The sequence below is a fragment of the Mirounga angustirostris genome, unplaced genomic scaffold (assembly GCF_029215605.1).
Source record: "Mirounga angustirostris isolate CCGP_5_RB_7025 unplaced genomic scaffold, mMirAng1.0.hap1 SCAF_2, whole genome shotgun sequence".
Lineage (NCBI taxonomy): Eukaryota > Metazoa > Chordata > Mammalia > Carnivora > Phocidae > Mirounga > Mirounga angustirostris.
The window spans coordinates 71858483-71876152 of NW_026991710.1; the positions used below are offsets into that span (position 1 = coordinate 71858483).

At 40.1% G+C, this 17670-nt stretch overlaps 1 protein-coding gene and 1 pseudogene across 5 annotated transcripts in view; one reads left to right on the forward strand and one right to left on the reverse strand.

Annotated features, from left to right (window-relative positions):
- Window positions 1-17670, reverse strand: part of GPRIN3 (GPRIN family member 3) — a 66071-nt gene that overhangs the window by 21424 nt on the left and 26977 nt on the right. The window lies entirely within an intron of this gene.
- Window positions 1802-2612, forward strand: LOC123848397 (peroxiredoxin-1-like; annotated as a pseudogene).

Consider the following 17670-nt stretch of genomic DNA (forward strand, 5'->3'; position numbering starts at 1 on the left):
TTTGTTTCTTTGAAACTAAGTTGAATGGTTTGATAAAAACCTGACAAAGGTGGGTCGCTAAAAAAATGTAGCTATTGAATTAGGAGTAAGACAGCTGTAAAAGAGGAAAGTAATTATGAACACTTAACATTCTTATTCTTAATTAGAGATACTTTGCTTCACTGTAAAAACTGAAGTAGAAAAATACTGAGGGTCCATGATGAATTTATGTAAGAAAGAGGATGCAAAACTCCAACCAGTGGTTCCATCCTCAAAGAAAATATCTGCCCTGTGTCCAAAGGCTAGGGAATGATGCAAATTCAAACGTTTTAAGTTGGAAGAAAAATCTTAAGAATATATGTATTGTTTTTATAATTCCTCATTTTTCTCTGATTGTTGATCAGTTGTATCAACAAATCATGATGCTATAGATATAGGCTGCAAGAAATATATATCTAATATGCAGAAAATATTTACGTAGAAAAAATATTAGAAGGAAATATACTAAAATATATGGGTCTGATTTATGGTGAGATTATGGGTGATTTTTAAAACTTTATTCTTTTGTAGTTTTAAAACCTTGTAAATGTGGTCTTATTCAACATTGCAAAATGTGGCAAAAAATGTAAAGAAAAGTAAGAACGGAGAAACAAGATTCCTACCAAATCGGGCCCCAAAGCCCCAAGGTTTCACATTTTATAATCTGTGTTAAATCTCTGAGTTTCCCCTTGCTAAGAATATTCACAGTGCAAAAAGTGGGAAGGCTGAAGCTGCACTTCTAGATCTTGTTTTATCTCAACGTTCTCTCTCAGTTTTCAGATATTACACCTGCTCTTTGCCTAACCCGGTTCTGCATGAGTCCCAAGTACATAATTAGACTCCACAAGGTACGTGGGAAGAGATCTGGGGTTAAGCTTGCTCTGCTGAGGCAGTCCTGTATGTTCCTGCTTTAGAGTGAGTACTTAACCAGCTTTAGAAGGTCAACAATCACCCTGACCTACAGGCACGTGATGGCTCTGCTTCAAGAACATTAACATGCCTTTTCTGGGAGTTGCTTATCACTGCTTCTCATTGGTCCTTGACATTCTTTCCTAGCTGGGCCCCAGTCAGTCTCTGGTATCTGGTTTAAGCCTTTTAGATGCCACGGTTATTTCTTTTCTACTTCTGGCTTTGAGAAGTATTATCTTCTGTTTTTTAATGTCTGTAAGTGCTCCATGCTTTGACCTTGAATGACTGGGAATCTCTGAGCTGTACAGGGGGAAGGAATTCAGAGAAACAAAGAGAAATGTACAGATGTGGGGAGAATATAGCATTCATTCAGGGAGGGTGGGGGCTGTCCTGGAAGTGCAAACACCGAGTACTCCTAAGCAGGGGTATCTCTGAAAATAGTTATCAGCTATAGTACACACCTGGATGTGCCTGACTTGTCAGTTTGGATGCTCTTCGTGAAACAACTGTTACGGGTATGGAGTCACATACAAGTGGCTGTGGGGAGCCAAGAGCTGAGATGTTAGGTTGGCGGAGACCGGAAAGTCTTAACGGCATTGTTAACAGATTTGGGCTTTTTGGTAGGCAGCAGGAAGTTACTACATGATTTCCAACAGGCCACTGAAGCAATTAGGAAGTTTATAAAGGAAGCCGATTTTAATTTGTACCAACCAGCAGGGAAGAGTCCACAGGTAGGGAGGTCAATTATGAGGCTACTGCTACATAAGAGGTAAGGAGGAATCTATCGATGTTAGAATAAATATAAAGAAAAAAGAGGGCGTCTTCTTCCTGCCTTGTCTTCGGCGTTTTTGTTCTCAGAACTGCCGACAGCAAGATGTCTTCAGGAAATGCCAAAATTGGGCATCGTGCCCCCAACTTCAAAGCCACGGCTGTTATGCCAGATGGCCAGTTCAAAGACCTCAGCCTATCTGACTACAAAGGAAAAGACATTGTGTTCTTCTTTTACCCTCTTGACTTCACCTTTGTGTGCCCCATGGAGATCACTGTTTTCAGTGACAGGGCAGAAGAATTTAAGAAACTCAACTGTCAAGTGATTGGTGCTTCTCTGGATTCTCATTTCTGTCACCTGGCATGGATTAACACACCCAAGAACCAAGGAGGACTGGGACCCATGAACATTCCCTTGGTATCAGACCCCAAGTGTACCCTTGCTCAGGACTATGGAGTCTTTTTTTTTTTTTTTTAAGATTTTATTTATTTATTTGAGACAGAATGAAAGAGAGAGAGCACATGAGAGGGGGGAGGGTCAGAGGGAGAAGCAGGCTCCCCGCTGAGCAGGGAGCCCGATGCGGGACTCGATCCCGGGACTCCAGGATCATGACCTGAGCCGAAAGCAGTCGCTTAACCAACTGAGCCACCCAGGGGCCCAGGACTATGGAGTCTTAAAGGCTGATGAAGGCATCTCGTTCAGGGGCCTCTTTATCATTGATGATAAAGGTATCCTTAGGCAGATCACGATCATGTATCCTGTCGGCCGTTCTGTGGATGAGACTCTGTGACTGGTTCAGGCCTTCCAGTTTATTGACAAGCACGGGGAAGTGTGCCCAGCTGGCTGGAAGCCTGGCCGTGATACCATGAAGCCTGATGTCCACAAGAGCAAATAATATTTCTCTAAGCAGAAGTGAGCGCCGGGTCATTTTAGGGCTGGGTGGCAGTGGGTGGCCATGAAAACAAAATCTCTTTTGTACTACTGTCATGCTTAGAACATAAGACTTTAGACTCTCTGCAGATGTGGTATGGGGACAGGACAGGCCTTTCCTGCAGGGGTTGGGGAGGCCAGCCTTTCTTCCTCTGGAGAGACTGGCCTGAGCTGTTACGGGGCAGGCCAACTGTTATGTACAGTAGTAGGGCATCACTTTTTGTCTTTTGTTGTTTCTATTAAACTTGAACTGAGAAGAAAAAAAAAAGAAAAAAGAAAAAAGGGATATGAAAACTATGGCTGAGGTGGCATTGGAGTGTCTAGTGATGGGTGGCGTATAGGAAGCCAGGCTAGGAAAAAAAATCAAGGATGATCCCAAGATTTCAAATCAGTGATTAGGAGAATGTTGGGGGAGGCCATCAAGATGACTCAAAACAGGAAACAAAGCTAGACTAGATTTCTAATGGGTGGCTGTGTGGAGGATGGGGGAATGGCATGCAAGGGGAGCTTCAGCCACTCTTACCACTGCCGTCTCTCTCTCTGTCTCCAAGTCACTCCCGATAAACATATAATCCAATGAAAATAGTGCACTTAATATACAGCCTCCATTTCCAAGTACGTTGGTCCTGCAATTCCCTTTTATATAAAAATTCTGGAGCCATTACTAAGGTGCATGAGCAGTGAACGATGGAAATTGTAGGCTTACAGCCAAAGTGTGCTGGAGCTGGCCCACAAAACTGGTTGTGTTCATCTCTTTCCTACTCTGTTATCATGAACATCATCATATAGGTAGCCTGAAATTGGCCATGGAGGGAATATTTACACCACAGAAATTGGCAAACTGCAAATCTGGATGTTTTTCTCCCAAATAGCCTGTTGTTGAATGTTTTATACCTCTCTTGAGCAATCGGCTATGAAATTTTTTTAAAAAGTAAAATTTTATAAAAGCTCTTGAATGATTATAAGGCAACATTTAAAAATATCAGTTGGAAGGAGAAAGAGCCGCACATACGATTTTCAGGTATGCTTGATATACATGGCTATCAAGGTTCATGAAAGGTGGGATGGTGGGATTTACTCCCACCCAGAGGGATCTCTGAACATTTCTAAGTTAATCACTGGTTCCCTGAGGGGAAAACTTCTGATTTTTCAAACAATATTTAATACTCTGGCACAAATTATGTTTTTCAAAGATGACCACTGTGGGTGGTTCCTGCTCTCATGCTCCCAGCTGACAACGGTCCCACTGGATTTCCTCTACAAATTTGGTTAACAATTCAACTGAGCAATAATGAATTTTTTTCAGCGGGCTAGCATGCTGAATGTGTGAAGCAGTTATTAAAGAGCAAATCACCTCAATACTGTATACCCCTAAACTTTTTCAGGGCGCCTTTCTGGAACTAGGTCTGTGTTAAAATGTCCACCCCACCCCTATACAATCTCAACTTCTTGGTGTCTCCTCCCTCTTCCAAAAGGCTACTGTAGTTTGTTCACTCTTCTTATAATGAATGATTTCTAAGGCTTAATTCCTCAGCTATGAAATTAATTACAGAAATTGTTCATTAGAGGGCACCTGGGTGGCTCAGTCATTAAGATCTGCCTTCGGCTCAGGTCACGATCTCAGGGTCCTGGGATCGAGCCCCACATGGGGCTCCCTGCTCAGCGGGGAGCCTGCTTCTCCCTCTCCCACTCCCCCTGCTTGTGTTCCCTCTCTCACTGTGTCTCTCTCTGTCAAATAAATAAAATCTTAAAAAAAAAAAAAAAAGAAATTGTTCATTAGAGCAGGCAGGATATAAGAAGTGATTATGCCTGAATGACATTTTGGTTGGATTAAGGTTAAGATACCCATTATTTAGAACCATATTCTCCTATTCAGGGCAAAATGCAGTTCTTCAAGTCTACTCAAGTATTAGAAAAAACAATAGATTGTACAATAGGGATTCCCATTTATTCTCAAGGAAACTATTAGGTGCTACAAAAGAATCCAGTCTCTTGCTATGTGGTTTGATACATAAGTGGTGCTCAAAAATGTTTCTGGAAAGAAAGGAATATTTTTCTGTAGCAGTAGGGTTCCACCGCATGAAGCTTTAAACAAATATTTGAGGAACTATGGGAATACTTTTGCTTAAAATAGTTTTAGAACTGTCAGATAACATTTAATCAATAGCATGGAAATCTTGAGCATTTGTTCATTCTCTTAGTCATCTTGAGTATCTTTATTTCTCATTTGGGGAGAAAGTACTTCACAAGATTTGTTGATTATCATTTTAAAATTACCAAAAGAGAACAGATAGTGACATTAAAAAGTTAAAGGAAGTGAAGAAAGGGAGGTGGTAAATTTATCCACCATAAAAAGGACAAAATAGTGGGAGAAATACAGAGAAAAGGGCTTCTCCTTATCTGGTGGTGACGGTATAGCTTGCTCCCCAGGGACGAAGAAGGTGGATTAACACTGATGACTTCTGAGATCTATGTAAAATCTGGTGACTAGATAAGTCTCCCTGTGATTTGCTTTTATGCTAAGGAAACAAAGGTCAGTTAACTAGAATCAAATAACTTATCCAAATTGCCAGACAAATGTAGTATCTCGCTGGCTTTAGAAATACAAATGGTTTACGTTTCCTTATTCTTGCAAACACTTTGTTTTTCCTGTATGTATTTCACCATATTTGGCATTTTTAGATGTTTGCTTACCATGGCATCCCTCCTACAAATCTCATGCATAATGATACACAGGAGAAATAAAAACTAATCACGTATATTGCTAAGGGCCAAGTGAATGAAACAAAACATGAAGTACAATGCAGAAGGTGGAACTAGGTGCAGCTAAAAAAGATGTGTGCATTGCAGAAGTGGCAACTGAGGGAGAAGGCAAACATTACAGAGGGTGCAATGCTCAGGGATAGGTACAGTGGTCAGGTGGTGAATCAAGAGGATTTGATTAATATTATGAATACAATATGTCAGACTAAGGAAAGTTGAACTATTGTCTTGAAGAGTGTACACTCCATCATATAGGTTAGTGATGTGTTATTGATGTAGAAACGTATTTTATTGAGCACTTACTTTGCTCCAGGTTTTCTTATGTCCTAAAGGCTTCATAAGCATTATATCGTTTAAAACCCACAATAATCTTGTGAGGTAGTACTCATTTAACTCACTTTTTTAAAAATAGTATTTTTTTTTTAAGATTTTATTTATTTATTTGAGAGACAGCAAGAGCAAGCGAGAGAGAGAGACCATGAGCGGGTGAGAGGTAGAGGAAGAAGCGGACTCCCCACTGAGCAGGGAGCCTGAGGTGGGGCTTGATCCCGGGACTCCAGGATCACGACCTGAGCCGAAGGCAGACGCTTAAGTGACTGAGCCACCCAGGCGCCCTACATTTAACTCACATTTTATAGCTGATGAAGCTCAGGAAATTTAATTAACTTACCCAAAGTCAATAGCTAATAAGCAATCCCACTGACTTCAGAGTTCAAATTCTTTCAGCTCACAGAAATGCTAGGACAAGGAATGAAGTGCATAGGATAGGAATGGCAGCACAAAGACCAGTTGGCAGTACATGGGAACTATGGGATAATTAGGGGGAGAGGAGTATAGAAGATGGATAAGTGGTTAAAACAATAGCCTGGACAAGCAGTGAGAACAGAAGTAGAAAGAGAAAAACATGGATGCAGCACATCTTCTGAGAGAAGAATTACCAGGACTTGGACTCTTACTGGTTAGGGAGGATGATGGAGAAAACAAGGACCTGGAGCCTGGGCCTGAATATTGGTGGAAAGGCTGTAAAAATTGTTTCTAATAGAAGACTTCAGGAAGTGGATGGAAGGGGGAAGGCAGTAGTCACAAAATGGCAATTGCTGGTGCTGGGTGTTGAGATAGGTTATACTGTACCACACCACATACAAATTCCTAGTCCCATAAGGAATCTTCTTTCAGTTTTATGGTCAGTCATACCATTATGGTGGTCATAATAATGATAGCAATTACAATTTTAAGATTTATAAAAATGAAATATTTTTTTCACATTTCAGTTATTTTGGGGGTATTCAACTCAAACTTCCATTTCCGCTGATTTTGTCTGGTACTTTTTCATGTCATGTTTCTAATTATTTTAAAATAATTGTGGCTAATGGGAATTTTGCTTCAGTGGAATATTTAGGATATCACAAATTTTTTTCTGTAAATATATCAGTTATACCAGTGGATTTCAAGCTTTTTGGATACAATCCAATATATAAAAAGTTATATCACAACCCAGTACACACATTCATATCCAAATGTTTAGTCCAGTAAGATAAAATGTTATAAAAACAATACTTATCTTCTAATATTTTATCTTCCATTCCGTTTAAAAATGCTGACTGAAATCTACCAAACTGATAACCATAGTGAGCCACAGATAGAAAAAATAGGGAGATTAACTTAGAGCTCCGTATAAGAGATAACCATGTTAGCTTGAGTCTCTGGTGCCTAGCACAAAATCTAACAAACAGAGCTTTAGAAATGATGAAAACAAGAAAGAGGGAGGGAATCACAATTTTTTGGTAGGTCATTTATTTTTCTTAGTTTTTTAAAAAAGATTTTATTTATTTAATTGACAGAGAGAGAGTGAGAACAAGCGGTGGGGGGGGGGGGAGGCAGCAGAGGGAGAGAGAGAAGCAGGCTCCCTGCTGAGCAGGGAGCCCAACGTGGGGCTCGATCCCAGGACCCTGGGATCATGACTGAGCCAAAGGCAGATGCTTAACTGACTGAGCCACCCAGGCGCCCCTATTTTTCTTACTTTAAAAAAGATTTGGTAAATCCATTACATGGCAATTTTACTCAGTTTATTTCATCTGCAAATTTAGTAAATTTGTTCCCAAGTCCTAAACTCAAGTTAATGGATAATCCCAATTATAGCATTAGTCCAACAGTCACTACAAATTGAGATTTAAATCTCCAGAAGGTCATGGACCTTGGATGGGAGCTATAGATGTGGCCACAGGAGCCGTAGCCTCTTTGGCAAGTGCCATGTCCTGGCCACTTCTACATTTCCCAGTAAGAGACCAGACCAACTGTGTGCATGTGTGTGTGTGTGTGCACCCCCACATGGGGCTATAGGGGTGGGGGTGGAAGGCAACTAATCTAAGAGTAAAACAGTGCTTGTCTAAGAAGAGAGCTTGAATACAAGCTAGGGTTGCCCTCTGATTTGAGTAATTGAATAGAAGCTGGATATCTAATTTTAAATTTTTACCAATGATGTCTACATTTTACTATTCAAGATATTATAATCAATAACAAAATAATAACAACCTGCCTAGAGCCAGCAGCTACTTAATGCTAGAGGGAATTAGCACATTCTTTGACCTTTGGTTGTATTTGAGTATCTTGGAATCAGTAGAAAAAAAGGAGTCAAAACAGAGATAAAAGGCTAAAGGATAACTTTCCTCTTCCTTCCTCAGAACAGATTCCCTGACAGTTGGATAAGATTTGCTCTGGCAGTTTTCTGCCCTGGCCAACATGATAATAATTGCATCCATTTTTGGAGGAGGAATGGAATGCAACCCTCCTTCCTCCTCACTCCCTTCCTACCAGCTCCGTGAGGAACTGCAGAAAAAATTATTGTGCAACCCCTTCCTTGGTTGTTATTTATACCTTCCTTAATGAAACAGACCTTTGTTTGCCTCCTTGTCCACGTCATCAGTAATGACGAACTGTAACACCGTCACTGTAATGCAATCTGGGATCCTAATCAGACTGGTTAATATTTGCAGATACATTTCACAAAGAAACAGGAAAAACAAAACCCCAATCTGTCTAACTGATCTTAGCAGTGGACCGGTTTTATGTAGAGCTCTCAGTTCCATAATGAATAATGTCTATAATTAACCTAGGCCAGGCAGGCAATTTCAAGGGAAAGTTCTGTGAGCATTTACCTGTCTCAGGAGAATTGAATTCCAGGAAATTCTTGCTTAAATTAGTAGAACAGGGATAAACAGTGTGATCTGTCTTGACGCCTAGAACTATCTTGTCCTTGGGCCACATAAAAAATAACAGAGTATTTTTTTGATACTAAATATTTTGAACATGCCCATCATTCTTTCACAAATATTTACTGGTCAGCTATTATGCACCAGGTATGATCATGTACAATTATATTTTATACAACTTTTACTCTTATTTATTCTGCGAATTGTCTATACCCTGATCTTTAGGTCCCTTTTGGAATATTTATTTTAATTCGATTATTGTAGCTTTTGCTAATGGTATTCTAATGCATATTTAATGGAATCTTTCTTAATTATAAATCCCCTTCATTAATTACGGTTGTACTAGCCACTTCTATTTTTACCTAGAATTTGATTTCCTTTTCCTTATTATTTATATATGCAAAGAGATTAGATGAAAAGGATGCCATCAGCAGTTAGTGTCTTTTAAAAAATTTCTTACAACAGAAATAGGTATATCTGAAATGATATCCTGTTTATAGGAATTTATAAAAATGGAAGGATGGGCCATAATGGCCCATGAGGAGAGGGATAGAAGTGAGGTAGAAGGATTAGGAGAAATTAATTATTATTTAATTAACTAAACAAAGAGGGTCCTTCATAGGGCAGTGCTCATAGATTGAGTTGAGAAATATGATTAATTCAACCATCAGCAATATGAGGGGAAGGCACAGAGATTTCCCATGTACCCCTGCCCCACACATGCACAGCCTCCCCCACCATCAACATTCCCCACCAGAGTGGCACATCTGTTACAACTGATGAACCTAAATTGACACATCATAATTACCCAATGACAATAGTTTACATTAGGGTTCATTCTTGGTCTTGTACATTCTGTAGGTTTGGTCAAATGTATAGTGACATAGATCCATCATCATGATATCATACAGGGTATTTTCACCGCCCTAGAAATCTGTGCTGCACCTGTTCATCCCTTTCTTCACCTCTCGCTGCCCCACCAACTCCTGGAAAATAACTGATCTTTTTACTGTCTTCCAATATTTTGTTTTCCCCAAAATGTCAGATAGTCAGAATCCTACAGTATGTACCCTTTTCAAATTGGCTTCTTTCACTTCGTAATACGGATTTAAAATTCTTCTGACTTTTCATGGGATTTCATTTCTTCTGAGCACTTAATAATCCTTTACTGTCTGTCTATACTCCATTTACCCACTGAAAGACAGCTTGGCTTCTTCCAAGTCTTGGTAATTATGAATAAAACTTCTATAAACATCCATGTGCAGGTTTTTGTGCGGATATAAATTTTCAACTCCTTTGGGTAAATACCAAACAGTGCAACTGCTGGATTGTATGGTAAAAATCTGCAAAATTGTCTTTCAAAGCAGCTGTGCCATTTTGCATTCCCAGTAGCAATGAATAAGTTCCCATTGCTCTCCATATTCTTGTCAGTATTTAGTGTTGTCATTGTTTTGGATTTTAGCTATTCTAATTAGTATATGGTGGTATCTCATTTTTGTTTAAATTTGCATTTTCCTGATGACATACAATGTGAAGCATTTTCTCGTAAGCTGGTTTGCTATATGTATGTCTTCTTCAGTGAAGTGTCTGTTAAGCTCTTTGGCCCATTTTTTTCTGATTGTTTTCTTAGTGTTGAGTTTTAAGAGTTCTTTGTATATTTTGAGTAACAGTATTTTATCAGATATATCTTTGCAAATATTTGCAATAATGTCTCTTGTTAACCAAATATCAGTCTGTGTCTTGTCTTCTAATTCCTTTGACGTTATCTTTTGCATAGCAGAAGTTTTTAATTTTAATGAGGTTCAGCTTATCAATTCTTTCATGGATGATGCCTTTGGTGTTGTATCTAAAATGTCATTGTTATACCCAAGGTCATCTAGGGATTTTGTATTCTACATTTAACACTTAGGTCTATGACCTATTTTGAGTTATAAAAATTATGATCTAATTTTTATAAAGGGTGTAAGGTCTGTGTATAGATTCATTTTCCTTTCTTTTCTTTTTTTTTAAATTTTTGCATGTGGATGTCCAGTTGTTCCAGCACCATTTGTTGAAAAGACTACCTTTGCTCCATTGTATTGCCTTTGCTCTTTTGTCAAAGATCAGCTGACTATATTTGTGGGCCTATTGCTAGACTCTGACAACAACAATTTTTCATTGATCTACTTGTCTATTCTTTCCCCAATACCAGACTGTCTTGATTACTGTAGCTTTATAGTAAGTCTTGAATTTGGGTAGAGTTAGTCCTCCAACTTTGTTCTCCTTCAAAACTATGTTGGCTATTCTAGGTCTTTTGCCTCTCCATATAAACTTTAGAATGAGTTTGTCGATACCAAAATAACTTGCTGGGATTTTGATTGGGATTGCATTGAATCTATAGATCAAATTGAGAACTGACGTCTTGACAATGTTGACACTTCCTATCCATGAAAATGGAATACCTCTCCATTTATTTAGTTCTTTGATTTTGTTCACCAAGTTATTAGTTTTCTACATATAGATCTTGTATATATTTTGTTAGTTTTATACCTAAGCATTTCACTTATTTGGGGTGCTAGTGTAAATGGCAGTTAATTTTTTTTAAAGATTTTATTTATTTATTTGACAGAGAGAGAGAGGGAGAGACTGAGAGAACAAGTGGGAGGAGGGGCAGAGGGAGAAGCAAACTCCCCACTGAGCAGGGAGCCCAACTCGGTACTCGGTCCCAGGACCCTGGGATCATGACCTGAGCCAAAGGCAGACACTTAACCAACTGAGCCACCCAGGCACCCAATGGCAGTTAATTTCTTTTAAAAGCTAGACATCTTTCTTATGTTCCTCTACAGAAATCACAGTAATCTGTTACTCATGAGAAATATATTCTCCCTTCACCCACCCTAAAGTCTTTAAGGATAAAAGCAAAGAAACATAAATGCATTAAAAGATAATGTGAGTGTACTGCAAAGTGTAAAGAAATGAGGAAAGAAGTTACAAATTATTGTCAGGCATACTGACATAGTGCAGTGTTTTCTAGCCTCTTCCCTATTACTCCCATGATGGCAGTTCAAAGGCAAAGGTATCATTTCTCCTACCCTCATCTGTGGAGTGGGCATGTTGGCTGGGTAGAGCTCTGCCTGTTGAAAATCCAGCAGAAGATGGGCTCCTGCAGCTCTAGATGGAGCCCATAATTAATATTCCCATGGTGGGGGTGCCTGGGTGGCTCAGCTGGTTAAACATCAACTCTTGACTCTGGCTCACGGTCTTGGGGTCATGGGATCGAGCATGGATTCTCTCTTTTCCTCTCTCTGCCCCTCCTGCCCGCCCCCCACTGGACCTGTGCACATGCACTTTCTCTCTCTCTCTCTCAAAAAAAAAAAAAAAAAATTCCCATGGTGGGGGATACGGAGAATATTTTTATGAAATGATAGCTCCATAAGGATATGTGTCAAACATGCTTGTTTAGATGGACCTAAATATAAAGATTTTCCATTGTAACAATTTTTAATGTCTTTTTTTTTTTTTTTTTCTGTTCAACAATTCATTCTGATACATAAGCTTCTCACGTATCTTGGGAGGGGCCTTCAGATCAAACAAAATTTCTTCTCCTAGAACCATTTAATTTAGTGGGGGTATTGTGGCCTCAGAAGAGTCCCTTCTCCAACACAGTGGCTTCTGAGGCCAAAGTTGGGTTCTAAGAATGGTTCAGGAATTTTAGATCCCAGCCCAAATGGTGACCAGGGTGGCCAGTGTTCCCTTTATTTGTGAGCTAAACCCCTGGGAGAAGTGGCAGATTCTGCCCTTGTGGGCCCTCTGTCTGGGTGAGGGGCAAGATGATCCTAGGGGGAGACACGCGAGACCTGCAAGAGCAGAACACTCATCACCGCAGGTCAGTCTGAAGTTTACAAACTGGACAGGCCAGAGGGGCCAGGACCCCCAGAGAAAGCAGTAGTGAACTCTTTTCTGCTTCAGAATTGCTTGTGCTTTGCTCGTGCTGACCCAGATGTCATTCCATGTGGCTGCCTACCTATTATCACTCCCCTAATCAGATCTACTGCTTAGCTTTGCCCCCTTTATCATGAAACCTTGTAGAGTCAGTCAACAATACTGACTCTCAGATTACTTGTCTGCAGGAGACTGTCATGTCTGCCCTGTCCATTGACTCCCAAGCCACCTGATGTGGGCATCTTAGTCATTCCAAATTCGTTTTTTCCATCATCTGTCCTTGGGTGTCTGAGGCCCCAGGATATATCATCTTATCACCAGTTGTCCATTATTTGACTCCTAAAACCCAACCTTCATCACTGGATTCCACCCAGTGTCACACTGTGATCATTGGTAACCTTGAGGTGGATGGATCCAAAAGACTCTGTTTTTATCTTAATTGACTTCTTAGCCATATTCAACACATGCCCCTTTCTTCTTTGAAACACATGCTTTTCATGGCCTCCATGACCCACAGTCTATTTGTTTTTTTTTTTTTTTTCTTTCTGTCTTGTCCATCTTGGGTAACATTTTGTCCTCAACTCTGAATGCCAGAGTTCAGCAGATTTATTCCTTGGCCTTTTATACAACCATCTTTCCTCCCTGGGTTATCATACCTAATCCTACAGCTTTATAATCCACCTTATCAGTTATCTATTGCTGCAATATTGTTATGTAACAAACTATCCTGGAACTCAGTGTCAGACAGCAGGGGGTATTTTCAGAGTGAGAAAATTGAGGCTCTATGAGAAAAATTAACTTCTAAGAGACATAAGTGGCATGAGCCTCTAAACCTGATTACTGCATTTTCCACTGTCTTAAGAGAACTTAGAAAGAAACCATCATAGCCACCTCACTTCTATCAACAGCCATTGCCGAGCAATCACAAGTGCCTTTAATGTCTCTTGTTAATCTTCTTTATTTGATTCTTAAATGAGAACTTTCATCCATTTGCCACAACTATAATATATTCAGTTTTCCTTCTCTCTTCAAATCATTGTAAATGGCTAGTCCCTATGGAATTATTCATTATATCTCATTTTCAAGTTTGGTATAATAAAATGTTACTCATTTGGAATAAAGGAGGTATCCATTAGGATTCCTTGGTAGCACAAAGCAACAAATGATCCTGGCTAACTTACAGAGAAGAGAACTTTGTTGGAGTAACAATAACAAACGCCTATCTCATTTACTCTGATTAGCCACTGTTCTAAGCATTGGGCTCATTAATTCCTAGAAAACCCAAATCCAAGCTGTGTGGCTCCAGAGTCTTAGACACTAGAGCCTATCCAAGATTATGGGGAAGTAATAGAATTAAAAGGAAGGCTACAAAGGTAGGTTCAGAAGACGGTAGAAACCAGGGTATATCCCTCATCAGGGATAAAGAACTCTAATTACCCCCCCAAACACCCGTATCAGTTAAAGCCTCCAGATTCAAAGTCCTCGGAGAGAGACCCAATTAGTCCTTATATAGGAGAGGGCAGGGCACTTTAACTGATAGTTCTACTAAGGCTGCATGAAAAGGGGAAAAATCAATTCCCCAAGAGGAAATGGGAGTGTTGTTATAAAAGCATGGGGACTTGGGAGAAGTGGGCAGCAAAAAGTGCCCATACATGGAGTGTGAAGGAAAAGAAGATATTTATTCATATTAACAAAAAGTTCATGGTGGCATTTGTGTGAGAGATCCCTCAATTCCTTTAAGAACATGTCCTCAGTAGACAACCTTACTTGGAAGAGAGATCTGTACTCCTTTCTGGCTACTACCCCCATTCCAAGCCCACTCTATAGAGTCCATGTTCTCCCCCTTGAGCTGGATCACAGAATGGCTGAATATCTATCATCACTGAAACACTCTTCCCTAACCCCATGCAGCTATTAATTCCTATATAATTCCTATATAGCTCTGATTCCTTCACAGTCCAACTTCTTGAAAAGCAGTCTACAGTCCCTATATCCCCCTTCCTGCACAGTTACTCCGCCATCTATTATCATCTTGATTCTTCCTTCATCATTCCTGCATTCTATCAACACTGCCCTTGCTAAAGTCACTGAAGACTGGACTTTGCCAAAAAAATCAACACCTTCTCTCCTTATCTCGACTTCTCTGCACACAGCACTTGATATTTGGAGCACTCTGTCCTTCTGGAAGCTCTCTTATCTGTGATATGCTCACTTGGTCTTCCTCTTTTCCCTACAGAAGTCCTTCTTAATGCCACTCTTTGGTTCTTTTTTCCTCAGTTCATTTCCTAAATGTTGGCATTTCCTAGACCTTCTGCTCTTCTCACTTCATACATTCAACCTGGGGGACACGATTACTTATATATTCATCAATCTCAAATTCATCTCCAGCCAGAACTGGTGACCTAACAAAATTTCCAAAAGAGCAGCTCTTCACTTAGAAGTGTTACTGATACCTCAAATTAGGTATGTCCAAAAACTCATCCACTCTTAACCTCTAAGCATATTCCTCCTTCTTAATTATCTCAGCCAATGTTACCTCTGTCTTCTCACTTGAGCCAGAAACTTCAAAACCACTCTTGCCTCTCTCTTTTCCTTTCTCACATCTCACTAACCACGAAGTCTTACAGATCCTTCTTTTTAAATATCTCCTCTATCTACCACCTCTTCTTTAGTCTCCCTATGCTGGTATAATGTAGGCACTTATCATTTCTTGCCAGAATTGTTTTAAGAACTTCCTATATAATCTCTCTGCCTCCAATCTGTACCTTCTTCAGTTTTCCACACTGCTGCCAGAGAGATTTTTCTAAAATGCAAATATGATCATGTAGCTTCCAGAATTAAAATCCTTCAATGACACCCACACATTCCATGAGGAAATTCAAATTCCTGCACTTCGCACACAGGTTCTTTGTGATGAGACTGCTGTTACCTCTGAAGATTCATAACTTGGTAGGATCCTGAGTGTTTCAATCCAACCATTAAGAAGGATCTATGGTTGCCCAAACATGTCAAAGTCTCTCTACCTTCATCCATACTGCTTCCTGTTTCTTGCATGCCCTCTGTACTGGGTTGACCACTGTCTCCTAAAATTTAGGTCCACCTGGAACCTGTGAATGTGACCTGACCTATAAACAGGGTCTTTGTAGATAAAAGGCAGTGAAGAGGAGGTCATCCTGGGTTAGGGTGGGTGACTGGTGTCCTAAGAAGGAAATTTGGACATAGACACACACACAGAGAGGAGGTCCCGCGAAGACACAAGCTGAGGTGCATCTACAAACCAAGGAACACTGAGGATCACTGAAAACCATCAGAAGCGAGGAGAGGGACGTGGAACAGTTTCTCCCTCAGAGTCACTGGAAAAAGCCAACCCTGCTGACACCTTGATCTCAGACTTCTAGCTTACAGACCAGTGAGAGAATAGATTCCTATTGTTTTAAGCCACATAGTTTGTGGTATTTTATTATGGCGGCTCTAGGAGACTAATATACCCTCCCTACTCTCTCTCCCTTGCTAACCTCAATTCAGCTTAGCATCTCTCTGGCAAGCCTTCCTTGTGCTTTCTCACCCTCAAGCCTTGGATGCCTTTCTTCTGTTTTCCCATCGCATCTATGGTATCTCTGCTATAATGCCTCGCTATGCTGTCATTGTTGGGTTTTTGTTCTTTGTGTTTTCTTTGTTGGGTGATAAGCTCCAGGAGAGTTGAGAGGCTGCCTACCTGGCAGCCCCAGGATCCTGCAGGGTACTGGCAAGAAAAAAAGGTGTGCAGTTAACATTTAGTGAATGTTAACATGCCTCAAAAGAAGTGTGATTTTATTTCCTTCAAATGGAGTATTACAAATCATCAAGTAGAGAGGATATAAGGAAATGGGAAAAATAAGATCTCACATTAGGCCAACAAGGTGCAATGCATTGATAATGAAATTACTTTAACTTGAAAGAAGAGCTGTTTGTATTACTGAAGTTAATTTTATTCACGAGTCAGACGAGAATTGTGTTCTTGCCATCTCAAATTATGAATTATTTGCTCTGCATTTTTACTAGAAGTTTTGACTAGCAGTTTATAAGAATAAATATCATATGAATATCTAAGTAACAGAACTATCCTTCATCAAAAATGAAATAAATGGAAGTCAGGAAGCTTGACATCAGCCTGACCACCGGGCAGTTGCGATGTCTCACTTGCTTCAGTGGTGTGCATTCCTTATTGGGTAAACCCGCAGGTTTACAGGCTCTCATTAGGATCCATCCAAGGTGTGGAGGATGTTAGCCTGAGACTCACTTGTCAGAAGTGTCGGCACTTCATTCACTAAAAATGACCTCTTCGTGGCCTGAAGTGGCTTTGTGGGCTCTCGCCGCTTTGTTATTATGGGAATTATAAATCAGCTTCAGCATTTATGTGAGAGACCTCACAAATATGTGGAAGTTTGCCTAATAAAGATATGAAAAGCTGGACTCATTTACTTTTAGGAATTTCATTAATCTCATTATTTGCCATACATACAATTATATTTCCCTCAGATGGTAATGCAGGCCATTTTTTTCTAAAAGTGGTAAGAACGTCAGCCACATCTATTCTGGCCTCAGAAGACCACCTGTGATTAAAATTAACAAAGGTTGCCGAGGGCTTTAGTATTTTGATTGTAGAAGATCTTGCTTAATTGAAGGCTATGAGATGAGATTAAAGCAGGGCCTTCATAATAATTACTTTTCTTATTCACTCAACTGTTACGCAGCTAAACAAAGGGCGTGAAGTACCATCCAGCAGGTTACATATTTTGGTTATGTCAACTTGTTTAACACAGACGAGTGCTGGTCTTGTGGTAGGTACCAGAGAGCCACAAAGATGAGCAAGACTCAATCCCTGCCTTCAGGGGCTGGCATCTGCTGGGGACTGGGGACAAAGGAATTTCAGTGCCAGATTTCAACAGTCACATAGGAAGAGAATGACCCCGTCCATCTTGTACAGTCAGGGAAGGCTTCCTGGGGAACCTGGGGAGATCTGAGACAATACTGAGAAGGAAAAAGCAACCGAAACAGTGTAAACAATCCCTCAGATCATGGGACACATAAATGGGCTTTGGGAACAACTTAATGAAGAGTGGGGAGGAAGGAGAAATAAGTCAGGCATCAGGCCTGAAAGCTGGAAATAAT